The sequence below is a fragment of the Podarcis filfolensis genome (genome assembly GCF_964270895.1).
Source record: "Podarcis filfolensis genome assembly, chromosome: 2".
Taxonomy (NCBI): Eukaryota; Metazoa; Chordata; class Lepidosauria; order Squamata; family Lacertidae; genus Podarcis; species Podarcis filfolensis.
This window is the reverse complement of record NC_139605.1, coordinates 47,236,438-47,250,194: the sequence shown is the minus strand read 5'-3', so window position 1 is coordinate 47,250,194 and position 13,757 is coordinate 47,236,438. Positions and strand designations below refer to the sequence as shown.

Sequence of the window (13,757 nt, the reverse complement as noted above, 5' to 3'; positions counted from 1 at the left end):
CGCTCCGGCGGGAAGGTAAACAGCGTTTCCATGCGCTGCTCTGGTTCGCCAGAAGCGGCTTAGTCATGCTGGCCACATGACCCGGAAGCTGTACGCCGGCTCCCTCGGCCAATAAAACAAGATGAGCGCCGCAACCCCAGAGTCGGTCACGACTGGACTTAATGGTCAGGTGTCCCTTTGCCTTTATCCAAGGTATGTGAGTCATGCATAAGCACACACACACATGTGCGCGCACACGAACACACTGTTTGATGTTTCTTGGATTTGCACATTGTGCCTCTCTAATAGAGAACAGTGACACAATTTTCTGTGTTTTTCTGTGACATTGGGCAAGTTGTTGAACTTCCCAATCTGGCTATTGCTCTAATTGAAAAACAGGGAGATCTGAGTGTCAAAATATATTAAAAAAACCAAGAAGTGCTATATATGTGACAGTTATATTAAAGGTCTCTGAAAGGTATCACTGAAGACTCTGAGGACATTTTACACAACTCAGCAACCAAAGATTAGTGCTGCCCTTGCGATCGCAAGAATGATTAGCTGCTAGAACATGGTCATGCTTTGGGATTGAAAAAGCAAGTGCTAATTGTGCTACATTCTTCCCTATTTTTTATTCACATACATTTATACAACAGTTAATCTTAATGAATATCTTTAATTAACAAGTTTGCCATTTCATTGTGTTCCATTGTAACTTTCTGATGTGCTACTTAGTGACTGAAGTTAAAATTCCAGTGTTTGTTTAGGTTTAAATGTATCTGCATGAGCAGCAATCTACAAAAAGTCTTAACTATGCCACCCGTCTGGTGCCAGCAGCTAGCTGTGCAAGCCAAACAGGTCATTGCTCCACCTGGAAATTCTGCAGCTGAGGAAATGTAGAGCTGAATTTTAATGTGTTTGATCAACAGCATTATGTTATTTCAGGAAAACAAAAGGAACCTAAGAAATTACTGTGCGTAGAGGGACAGGGCATAGTTATGGGAGCAAGGATTCTGCATGAGATCAAGCTGTGGGAGGGCCAAAGAGGATGTTCAGGGGGGAAAGCCATAGCTCAGTGGCAGAGCATATGCTTGGAATGCAAAACATCTCAACAAAGTGTCTGGTATTTCTATACTCTCCAAGTTTCCTGATTTTTCATGGACAGTCCTGGAATTACAGAAGCTGTCCCAGTTTCTGATTTGATCCCAAGAATGTCCTGGTTTTCCTTTATCTTACATGCAAAAGGTGCTTAATAAAATTCTGTGTCATAATAATTCTTTTGCTGCTAAGTGTGGAAGCTGAAAGGTACATCAAGCAGTTATCACATCGCTATTAAGCAATTCAAAAGATAAGAAAGGGCTTGCCAGGGTGACAGTTCAACTGGCAATAAGTAGATTTTTGTAAGGCGCTTACTGTAGAAAGATAGAAGTCATCAGATAACTGCAATCATGGTTAAAGTGTGTTGCCATAACCTGCTTTCTTTTTAGAGAACAATAACACTGAGCAAGCTGCTGAATTATAAAATGGAATTATACTTACATGTACTGTGAATTTGAAATATTACAATGATGCTTAAATGTATTAACATAAATTTGTAAGTCCATTTGTAGGCATTTATTCCAGCATCTATAATAGCAATGGAAAAGAGAGTCGCCTAGAGAGTATTTTTTTATTCACTGGTTAAGTAAATAAATAGCCATATGCTGTGAATTTGAATAATTGCAATACAGAACAATTCTATTCTTGCAATCACACAGATGCCCTGGACTGTTTTTTTTTTTGTAGGGAGATGCACTCTTGTTAAAAGGGATCTTCCTAGAGCTTTGTTAGTATACTCAATTCTCCTGCACAGCAAAAAGTTGGTACAAATGAAAATCGAAAGAGAAGCCACGTGCACACCATATACTTAAAAACATTGCTTCCTGCCCTGAATAATCTTGGAAACTGTAGTTTCTCAAGGATGCTGGGAAATGTAGCTCTATGAGGCTTAAACCAAAGTTCTGAGAACTGTTTAGGGGAGAGTCGTGTGCTTTAAATGTATGGTACATATGCAGCTAGAGACTAATGGATTATAGGAAAGTTTTAAAAAAGTAAAGATATAAGAGCCAATCGGAAGGAATGACTGTAAGTCTAGGACTGAATATGGTGTGAGTGAATGAACAATAGCAACCAGTTTTGCACACATGGCAATAGAGTTCAAGACAATTTGAACTTTATTTTGAACTCACAATTTGATGATGGCATTGCATCTATGTCTGTTGTACAGTGCTGATGCGAGAAAAGTGAGCTGATAGTAATACCTTAAAAACCGGCTGTAAAAATCAATTTCCTGACAGAAATATTTTCAAACTCAACAGTGGGGAATGAAAAAGCATATTGAAGAGATTATTCAGGAAGATCAAACTGGATATTGATCAGTGAGGGGAAGAAATAGAAACACATTTCAAAAAATTATATGAACTGCAATCCAGAATATGTCTTCCATAATAGTAGTGGTGCTGTATATCCATAATAGCTCAGTTTCCTTCCTTTCCCCTGTTTACACATTCTCTTTTCAGGAGCTAAAACACCCTCATCTTCATCCTCTTCTGGCTTCAAAAGACTAGGTTTTAAAACTCAATCAGCCAGCAACAACAAATATATGCTACCCAAATCTAATATTCTTCTGCATTTAAAGTTGATTTAAATGTGCAGTGATGTGGCAAATAGCCTGACAACAAAGTGAGGAGTAAAGAACAATGATCTGATCCAGAATACACCAAAAGAGCATAAGTAGGATGTCCTCTTCATGGCTGAAACCGAAAATGTACTTTTTGGCATTTTTTATTTATTCATGCTTTACATTAAATAGGCTTGAGGTATTTTTTGGCATGTTTTCCCAAGTCATGCCATTCAATTACATAAACTCAGAAAGACTGAAGGGTTGCCAGGTCCTTAGTTCCTTAATAACAGACAAGCAACACTTGTATATTTTCTATACCTTTTCAACTGCCCTGATGGAGCACAAAAGTAATTCTTCTTCTTTCTTCTGTAATGGTACATTCTAATGCTCAATATTCTGTCTAGGCCGAGGCCACTGAGAAGGCAATTCTGTACTCCTGATATGTTGGCTGTAGGTGTTGCTTTGGAATAGTGTGGAAGCCCTACTGCACTGTTATCTCTTGAGAGACACTGGAGTTCACTAATGCTATCATATGTGAGTTATGCAATATTGCAGATGGAAGCTTTGCAATCACTGTGGACTAATAATATATCTCTTGTTTTCACATATAAATAATAAAATTACTACTACTACTACTACTGAATCACCACAGTTCTAGCTCTGTGTGATACATGTATGATGTTGCCCTTTCATGTAGGATCTGTTGGTGAATTTTCATTGCAGTATTCATGTTTTGGTTTCTTCCAAATTAGCTGTTAATTTAGTAAGAGTATAATTCCTCATAGGGCATAGTTGTATTGCTGTACTGGCTTTTGTCACTGTACACCTAAGGGAGGTCCAAGGGTGACCTCCTGTGCAAAATACTATAAAATCAAGGAATTAATTCTTGGAGGATATCTGCCAGCTAAACCTTTCAACATGATGATAACCTTTTTTTCTTTTTTCTTTTTTGTATTCCTGTTCTTTGCATAGCAGTACTCCTGAATCTCATGTATGGCAGTGCTGTGTTGCACCAAATGCATGGGCTAAGGTGTTATAATACTTTCAGTTTTATAACAGCATTATGCTCTCAGTCTGCCTCTTCAATCCTATCATGGCCTGCTGAAAAACAATTAATGTGCTTATAGACTGCCACTACATTTTCTTTCTCTTCTTACATATTTTCTGACAAATATTTTAATTCACTGGCATCACATCATGTACACAATGAGAAGAGGAAGGCAAGTAATAGTTTAGATTTGTTGCTCCAGGCTCTCTGCAAACTCAGCAAAAATGTGTCTATATTCTCCATAGTTTAATTCTTATGTCCTGTAATGTTTATTTTAAGCACATCTGGAGACTGCTTTTGGGATTTTTCAAAAGTAGAACAGTGAAGAATACTTTGGAAACACTTGTCTTACAATGCTATATGCCTGGCAAAATATTTAATTAATGAAGTATATCTTGTCCCAGTAGACAGCTCATTATGCATGCAGATACCTGTCTACTGGATTCGACTTCTAGGTGCTGCAGCTTTAAATCCTCAACAGCATATCAGGTTTCTTTTCAAGCTGTCATAATCTATTGTACATACACCATGTCAACAAGTTTTAATAAGCACTGGGAAGAAGTGTCTTTCCAGTGTGTTTTTTCCCTCACCAAATGAGAAAAGACCTGAAAGACCTGTTGTCTTCCTTGGCAACTCAGGCTTGAAAACTAAGCTGCTTCAGTGAACTTCTTGACTGCTTTTCACCTGAGTGCTCAAGATTTGATACATTTTTTAAGAAACTGAAGCTGTCACAAAATCATTGTTGCAATAAAACAAAACAGGCCACATTGTATACCAGATGCATCCTAAACTCGATATTTGTAAAACTAGGTGGAGGGGCTTGACTTAGTGCTGAAAACTATAAAGGGATGTTGGCTTAGAAGTCTCCTTGCTGAAAACACTGCATAGCTGTGATGCTGACACTGGAAACTAATTTCTCTTGAGCTCCAAGAGATTCATGTTCAAGAAGTAAATGCATTTAACCAGGGTTTGATGGATGATACAGACTCACCTAATGGTTCAGCTGAGGTATAGCCTAGTGACTCTAGATTGTATAGGCTTGACCCAGCGAGTAATCTTCAGGTCCAGAGCAGGGCCAGTCCCCCATTAGGAAGAGTGAGGTGACTCACTGCTTTGGGCTGGGCAACTAATTTTGGGTGTTGTGAAAGTTGCTTCATTTTTTACAGTTGTTGCTGTTACTGCCAGAGAGGTGAAGAGGTGCTTGTGGGATGTTCTGTCTCACATAGCAAAATACCTAGACTGAAATTGAGAACTATATATTTTGATTAAGGAAGGGTATGCAACATTGGTCACTCTGTCTCATGTAGCAAAATGTTTTGGGCCAGTCCTTTTGCAGAGAGAAAATGGTACCAGACAGTAAGGACTAGCTATGATGACTATGTCCTACCTCAACTGTTAGAGGCAGAATATCTCTGAATGCCAGTTGTTGGGACTCACAAGTGGAGGAGAGTGTTTTCCCCCCACTCAAGCCTGCTTGTGGGCATCCAATCTGGTTGGCCTCTGTGTGAACAGGATGCTGGGCTAGATGGCTCATTGGTCTGACCCAGTGGGGTTCTTCTTACATTCTTAATGTGATGCTACGATGTCTTTGGATTGGCTACGACTGTCATAATTACTGGAAGCCTGGCCTTCTGCCTTGGCCTTCTGTCTGCTGCACTTCACATTCCACCCCAGTCTTGGCTTCAGGGGCTCAGGGCTAGAGAGCACATCCTCCAGATCTAGATTTTTACATTGTCAACTATTGTCTTAATCTGGCCCTGGTGTTGGGGAACTTATGCTGGGCTAGAGATGTTGCAAATATTCAATCAAGGGTGCTTGCAAAATCAAGAACCACTTGTTGAAACACTCACGAGTTGGATTGAGGAGAGTGGGGCCCTCCTCACCTTGATCATGCAAGGTGCCTACACTTGTGTCCCAAAGACCCAGACAGAAATATTTATTGTTCAATAATAAGGAAATTATTGCTTTAGCCTTTCCTCACTCAACATATCTGTACCTATCTTCAAAAACAGCTTTCAAGGCCTATGGCTTTTATGACATATGTAGCATATAGCAGACGGTTAGAACTAAAATAAGCAATAAATAATAATAGAGGTCTTTAGTATTATAGCACTTAGGAATGTTTGAATGTTCAGTAATACTAAGTGTGGTGTACCCATAGGTGAAGCTGTTGCCCTTTATGAGCATTCAGAGGGCAGCACGACACACTTTGCATTATTTTTAATAGGTTTGTACAGTAGAATGACGCTTGACAACTGAGGAAATCCTGATGTGGTACATATTATGCATAGGCTCTTGTGAGGAATGTGACAGATTTTGCAATCGACATACTGTATTCCGAGCACACACGATGCTGCTTCTTATAGCCATGCTTCTATTTACAGGATTTACCGTAAATTGCCTGGAGTTGTGGAAACAGGGAACCATCTGTCAGAACATGCTTTTGTGAATTTATTGTGTTCATGCTATAACAGAAAGTGACTTAGGAAGCACATATCTCATATAATGCAAGCTACAATTCACTTCCTGTGTATTGAAACTGACACTTAAAAGCTCAATGTGGCTTAAGAATGATGTGTAATTCAAAAGCAGATTATACTTCTTGTATATGATGGATTATATTTACTGGTTATAGCTTCTAAAGCTCTAAATCTGGTCTTCACCCAGAGTGTGAATGGTTTTCCCCATCCTGTTCTTTAAGGCCAGCCTGGGAAGATGGAAATCATCAGCTCATGGTTATTGGGATTAAAAGATTTGTGGGTCGTTAAAGATGGGGAAACAGTACAGAGGGAAATGGTTAACCTCCCCTCCATAAGCACCTCTGCTTTGATCAAATTTGTAGTCCCCTACAATTGATTTAATGCAGAAAAAAAAAAGATTGCATGCTTTAATGCTTGATTTCTCATGAATGGCCTGTACATGTGGCATATAGTTTGACCATCAAAGCAGACTTTAAATTGATGGTGCAACTATAGAATAGCCTTCTCAGAGAAGCCTATCAGGAAGCATTACTACCATGCCAAATCAAGAAATTTTCATACTCCAAGGTTTTTGGGTGTGCAATATTCTTTTACTGAACAGTATGCCAGGTGTTTATTGGTGTGCTAGGATTGAGTTGTCAGATGGTTTTCTTATTTAGAATAGGAAATGTACAGTCTTCAGAACTGGATGCTCAGTGATCAATCCAGACAAAATGAATTATATATCAGTGCTGCTGAAATCAATGGGATTTATGTTAGTCCTTGCTAATGAAGGCCCATTGATTTCAACAGAACTTACTTGTGACTAAAATGATTTGAATTGGGATAATTGTGTGTTGCATTTATAAACAACTAGCAAGGAGTGCCTAGTGCTGCCTGGGTAGTTTTAGAAACCAAAAAAATAGTGTGATTTTTTTAAATGGATAGTTCAGTTTGTGAATTTGGACCCACCACATCAAATATAAAGTGAAGTTAACCCAAAGTCACATTTTGGTCTAGCATTTTGATTCAAAATGATTTCCAATGTCCAAACATCAGTAAAGATTGCTGCCCCCCCCCCCCGAAAACCCTTGTCCCAGGTTTGGTGATGGTATTTTGAAAGGTGGCTGAATCTATGTCAAAAATGGGCCAAGTCACACCCAAGTGATGTTTTGGTCCATCTTGATTCAAAATGGTGCCTGGCACCCAAACATCAATGTAGACCCCAACCTTCACATCAGGAACACTCGTACTGAGTTTGGCAACAATATTTTGAGAGGTGTCCAAATGTGTTGTAAGGATCACTGAAATAACATATGCCATAAAAGTATTAAGCATAAGTATTACGGTTTTGAAAATAATAAATATTAACATGATATGCCTAGTCTTCCTATTCATGCTGCGGATGTTAAGATTTGCAACCAGAGTGTACATTTGAAGTGTAGGAATCATCTGTGTTAATTCCCCCTTGAGATATTGTAAGAGTGTAAGGCATTTGCCTGCATCAGATCTGTCTGGCTATATTTGCAGTAATGTTCCAGTATGTCTTAATTGACTTCAGTGTTACTACTCCAGAGTCCTTGCTAGAAGAAATTAAGAGGAACTGCCTTGCTGGATTAGAGAAGGGGCACATTTAGTTTAGAATTATGCCTCCAATAGTGGGGTCTAGAATTGCCTCCTACAGTGGCCAGACAAATGGTATAATATGGTTTGGCAAAATATTCTTCTTAAGATGTTGTAGTCTTTCTAGTACATATAGTTACAGGAATCAATAATCACTTGTGTTAAGCTAATGCATAATTGACAGTGCCAGACCTTAGCAGCAGTATTTAGAGTGTTTATGATTTGTAAACTCTAAGTCAAATTTTACTCATTTTCTCTAGGTGACCTTTAATATTATTACTGATTGGAAGCTATTTATGTTATCTAAAAATTCATCTAATGTTCAAGAAATGGGATTATTATTTCCCCTTTTATAAATATTACTCTCTCCATTCATGGTCGCCTGGAACACAAGGGTTAATATAATCTGCAGTTATAGTAGTCACTGAAACAAGTATACCATGAGTAATGGTTGTGGTGATCTATTTTTATGAATGCAGATATACCCTTGGCCATCTGTTAATCAGCTCCTCATTATGCCTTTTAAACATTCATTTTTTGCTTACAATGACATAACTAAGTATCCTTGAAGTTAATCATGTGCAATTCTGTTTAGCTATTCAGTTTCAACTGATTATCTCTTTCATGCGTTCTTTTCTGTGATCTATGGAACTAGAGCAGCAGTAAATTGATTTCTCTGCTCCTCTTCCAAAAGAAGATTATTGCTACAGCCAGAGTGGCTCCATGGCAAATCCAGACAGATAGCCATGCAAAATGGTGAAGGTATAATTGTGAAAGGTTCTTTCACATGTACTAAATACTGCATGACTACAGTTCTTTGTTCAGCTGTTAATAACATATGTCACAAATCAAAAGGAAAGTTGAAGGTAGCAAAGTTGTAAGGAGCATTGATTGAAATATGATGTCACACTTACATTGTTGCTTCTCCGAGTACAAATCGTTAACCCAATCTAGCTAGAGAGCATGCATGTACTAAAGCAGGCATTTTATCCCGAGCTGGATGAGGAAAACTGTGTGCTGTAGAAAGAGTTAACTTATTTCCGACTCACCCAATCCAGTAGCTGGGAGTGTGCAAAGATATTCCAGAAAATTAGTGGTAGCATCAGTCGGTCTGTCAGGATGGAAAGAAAAGAGCTGGATTTAGTCCATTTAATCAGACCCCTGATTAGCATGGTTGTGCATAGCCCTAACTACTGTAATCACTTCAGGAAAATTCCAAAGCATTTTGAAATCTGTCTTAATGATTTGCACCTGGGTGACAATAGTATTCCAGACTCTTTTTAACGTAGGTCAATTTTATATCAGAACTTTGGAAGAAGGCTTCTGAATAAGTGGATTTTTAAAGATAATTAGGATATGTTCATTACACATTCTCCTTGTTCAAATTAGTGCAAGAAACAAAACAACACAATAATATTAGCATTAATTCTGAAATAAGTGATAAAGAGCCTATCTGTCCATATGTTAAAAGTCATAAACAGAAGCATTTGTTAGGAAGAAAAAGAATATTTTGTCAGGCAACTATATCTTACACCAATAGTGTACTTTTGAACCAACATAACATTGCCAGTCATCAGAAGCTGTTGCCACCATCTAGTTCCATTTTACATAGCATTTGTGGAATTGAAAACATGGTAGCTAGGAGAAAAAGTACCTGCAGAAATTAATCCAAGGCCTAGAATCTGAATGTTAACTTGACGAAGTAGAACACTCATTGTGGAACAGAATACAGACACCAGTCAGTAACTAACCTGACTCCTTTCTCTATTCCTCTATGCAGGGATATTGATTTGGCTGGATAGAAGGTGGGTGATGCAATTACATATACTTGATATAGGAAATATACCATCACAATTGAGCCAAAGTTAAGCACTTTGAAATTCAGTTGAGTTTAGTGAGTTATAAAGTTAAGAAGGTGCTCAGTTCCCATTCAAATCAGTGGAAATTGTGTTTAATTTGTGCTAGATTGTGCCAGTGATGTTACATACCGTAATTGGGATGTTGTTGTAGGGGAGTTGTTGTTGCTGCTGGGTTTTTGTATCTTTAGTATAGATCTTGTTGTGATTTATCTGGAAATCGTTCAGTCCGGTTGTGTATTTTTTAACATTTAATTTATTGTTTATGGCTACTTTTGTTATGTTATAGTTATGCATTTTTTCATGTTGTAAGCCACCCTGAGCATGGCTTGAACTGCAGAAAGGCAGCATACAAATAAAATTATGTATGTATGTACAGTGGTTCAACACCCAAAACCGTTTGAAAACCAAGGCATGGCTTCCAATTGGCTGCAGGAGCTTCCTGCACTCAAGCAGAAGCTGCATGGACACTCGGCTTACTTCTGGGTTTGAGGCATTCGGGAGCCAATTTGTTCAACAACTAAGCCGTTCGAGAACCAAGGTACCACTGTATGTATGTACAGTGGTACCTCGAGTTACATATGCTTCAGGTTACATACGCTTCAGGTTACAGACTCCGCTAACCCAGAAATAGTACCTTGGGTTAAGAACTTTGCTTCAGGATGAGAACAGAAATCGTGCTCCGGCGGCAGCGGGAGGCCCCATTAGCTAAAGTGGTGCTTCAGGTTAAGAACAGTTTCAGGTTAAGAACGGACCTCCGGAACAAATTAAGTACTTAACCCGAGGTACCACTTTATGTATTTAAACTTCCACTGGTAAAAACTACAGTTCAGAAATTGGAGCCTTAACACCTGCTGTCTACTTCTGGAAGTATAATAAGCATATATAGCCATACCTAAAATTGGGTGAATTAAGTAGCTAAGAATCTAATTGGTACTTAGCCAATGGAAATTACATAATAGGTAGCTACCTAATAGGAAACAGCATTTAAATACAGTTCCCAATTATGTATCACTTTGCCTTTATTTTTTTGCTTTGATAAGTAATAGTGTTTAAAGTAAAGATCTGATAATATTCTTCATATTTATGGTTCAGAAAAAATACATTTTCTTTCCAGAAAGACCCACAAGCAATTCAAATTAATTTTTAGAATTGAAAGAAAATTATTAAGTAATGCAGAAGCAAAGTGTCAGAGGAAATGACCCAGGAGAAAATAAAAGGCTTATTGAAAAAAGTAATCTGGCATTTGAATAAACTTAATGTGCTTCTATTCACTTTAGAGCTTTTGTGGAGTATAATGCATGAGGGGGAAATTGTGATGAAAAAAAATAATGTATGAAATACAAAACAGACTATAATGAATTGAGCATTTTATCTTAACATATAAGGACATTGCTTCAGAGGCAGGTGCTGTAGCACAGTGTTGCTCACATATGGAGAATAACCTCATACTGTTGTCCAGATAATTGTTGGGCTTTTAAGAATATAAGATGAGCCCTTTGGGTCAGGCCAGTGGCCCACCTGGTCCAGCATCCTGTTCTGAGAGTGGCTGACCAGATGCCCATGGAAAACCTGCAAGCCAGACATGAGGAAAATAGCACTCTGTCCACCTTTGATTTCCAGCAACTGGTATTCAGAGGCACAATGCGTCTTACAGTGGAAGTAGAACACAGCCATCGTGGCTTGTAGCTGTTGATAGCCTTGTCTTCCATCTGCATGACAAGACAGATGTGAAGACACATCTCCATTCACACTATGAACCTTTTAAGAGGTCCTGGTTCTCCACATGGAAGCAAAGGATAGGAGAGTTGGGTGGAAGGCAGAGGCTAAAAAGACGTCAGCTCACTTCCAGTCATTGCCAGAGAAGGAGCTGTCCTTGGTGCTGTAACAACTGACTTAACCATGGTGCCACAGATTTCCTTGCATCTTTCCAACATAAGTATACCATCAGTGCTATGTGGAAAAACTATTATAGAACTCTTAGTAACATCAACCATAATTATAGAACTCTTATTAACATCAACCATAATTCAAGAGATTAACATAGCTACACCTCTGAAAATTGCTACAGTGGAAGGCACCAGAGTTAGCCATATGGAGTGGGTATCCATCACTGAATAATCTCTAAGTTTTTAAGGTGCCAGTAGACTAATACAGTTACCCTTCTGGAAATAATAAGCCTACACCTTCATTTGGTGATTTTGCACTCACTGCCTACTGACATTGATGTGTATCTCAGTCATGTGAAAGGATCTAAGGCATGTTTAGCTTTGAGACACTAGAGGACCTCCTGTCTTTAGACTTATGTGTGACCTAAGACCAGTTGAGGTTTATATAAAAGATGCTGCATGAATCTTATTCTGAATCTTTCAAGACCTACTACTAATGAATGAGATGAACTATTGAGATAATTCTTTTAGTTTTCCTGGGGCATGCAGAAAAGAACATTCCACTAGCTCTTGCCTGGGAGATTACAGTAGTTGAAAAGATAATGACACATGCTGTAAGTAAGGAATTTGGCGGTTGGGATAGTCAAAGAAAATACAAATGTTTAGTTTTCTATGAAGAAGAAATTACAGAAGTGGGGGAATTCTTATGGGTGAACTGGAAAAGGAAATGGCAAATAATAGGAAGAGTATTATTCCCCCATTTCTCAGAGCACAAAGGGAGAATGCCTTGTATCTCTTGCAGTTTTAACTTAAACTATGTTGTTATAATTGAAACTCAGCCAGGCCTCTGTTGGGAAGCCGTCAACAATAGGTATTGATGAGCTCCTAATTCCTCGCTGTTTTGCATTTGAGAAACTAATTATTGTAATATCTCTTTGCAGTCAGTCTTATAAGCAGCTTCCTCATTCAGCTATTCAATTTTCCAAGCCTCTAATGCGACAGAGAAGAAAAATACATAGGGAATATCTTCATCTTCTTGAATCTTAAATATTTTTGAGACTTTGAGAGATGTGGCTGCCTTAAGGGTTTTCTTTCCTCCTCAAATAATCTCCATAATTTTTAAAAGAACAGTGCATCTGCTAACATTGATATGGAAATAAATATTTTTCCTGTTTAAAATGGCATTAGTTCAGCTTCTAGAACCATAGGAATAAATAAAACTCACAAATCCCATCATTATCATCAATAATATTAATAATATTAATATATACAGCAAGTGAGATTTGTTAGCAACCCCAAAGAGCAAAAGGACCTCTTTGTTTAGCCAATGTCTAGCTTCCCATTTCATGGCTTTTGACTGATACAGTACATCATCTGGCACTGTGGAAAGTTCAGCGTTTAGGATATCAATACATATCCATTGTGAACCAATAGAACAGAACTTTCCAAACTGTGTGTTATGACACTTTAGTGTGTCAACTGCATTGTGTAGGTATGTCATGCAAGCGTTCTCCACACTCCTCCCAGGGCTGAAAAGGGGTTAGTTTAACCTCCAGTTTACTAGTGAAACTGAATTACCATGTTGCAAAATGATGCAAAACTGAATTACTGCATTGTCAATTTATGTATGTCTAAAAAGTGTGGCACCGACAAGAAAGGTTTGGAAAGCTCTGCAATAGTATATTTTGGTGTAATCTATGAGGCAGAAACAGAGCTCTGTGCACCACTGCCAGAATAGAAAGCAAAGTATAAAAGATGCAGCACACAGGATTGTGTCTGTGTCTGTCTGTCTCTCTCTCTCACACACAGAGAGATTCCAACCCTGGATTTGCATTTGTAGTGCTGAATGGTTGTCTCAGCCTGCTTTGACAATGCTCCCAACTGTGTGGGTGCATGGATTAAATGCAGGCCCCTAATTTTTTTTCTCCCTGTTTGTTGGGAAGGAAAGTAGTTGGTTTTGGTATAAGTAACTATATTGATAACAGAAGTGCACCCATAGAGGCGCAAACATTCTATGCCAATTAAGAGGTCCAATTAACTCACTAAGACAACTTACCTGGGAGCAGGGCCCATTGAATTAAAGAGAACTTATTTCTGAGCATTGGTTAGGATGCACCTGTAATTTATTTCTAAAATGTATAACCCACACGTTCAGTGTCAATTGGCATTTCCTGAGTGGTTTACAAACAAAATAAAAAAGTGCTACAAAACATCCACACAACTATAACAACACCAACAATA

General features: G+C 38.4%; 1 protein-coding gene across 5 annotated transcripts in view; it reads right to left on the bottom strand.

The window, feature by feature from the left end:
* TAMM41 (TAM41 mitochondrial translocator assembly and maintenance homolog) overlaps positions 1–13,757 on the bottom strand; it is a 146,126-nt gene that overhangs the window by 123,737 nt on the left and 8,632 nt on the right. For all 5 annotated transcript variants that reach the window (XR_014545484.1, XM_083603542.1, XM_083603544.1 and 2 more), the window contains one exon: positions 8,821–8,882. The gene's annotated coding sequence lies outside the window, so the exon portion shown is untranslated. Of the gene's footprint in view, positions 1–8,820; positions 8,883–13,757 lie in introns of those variants that run through there.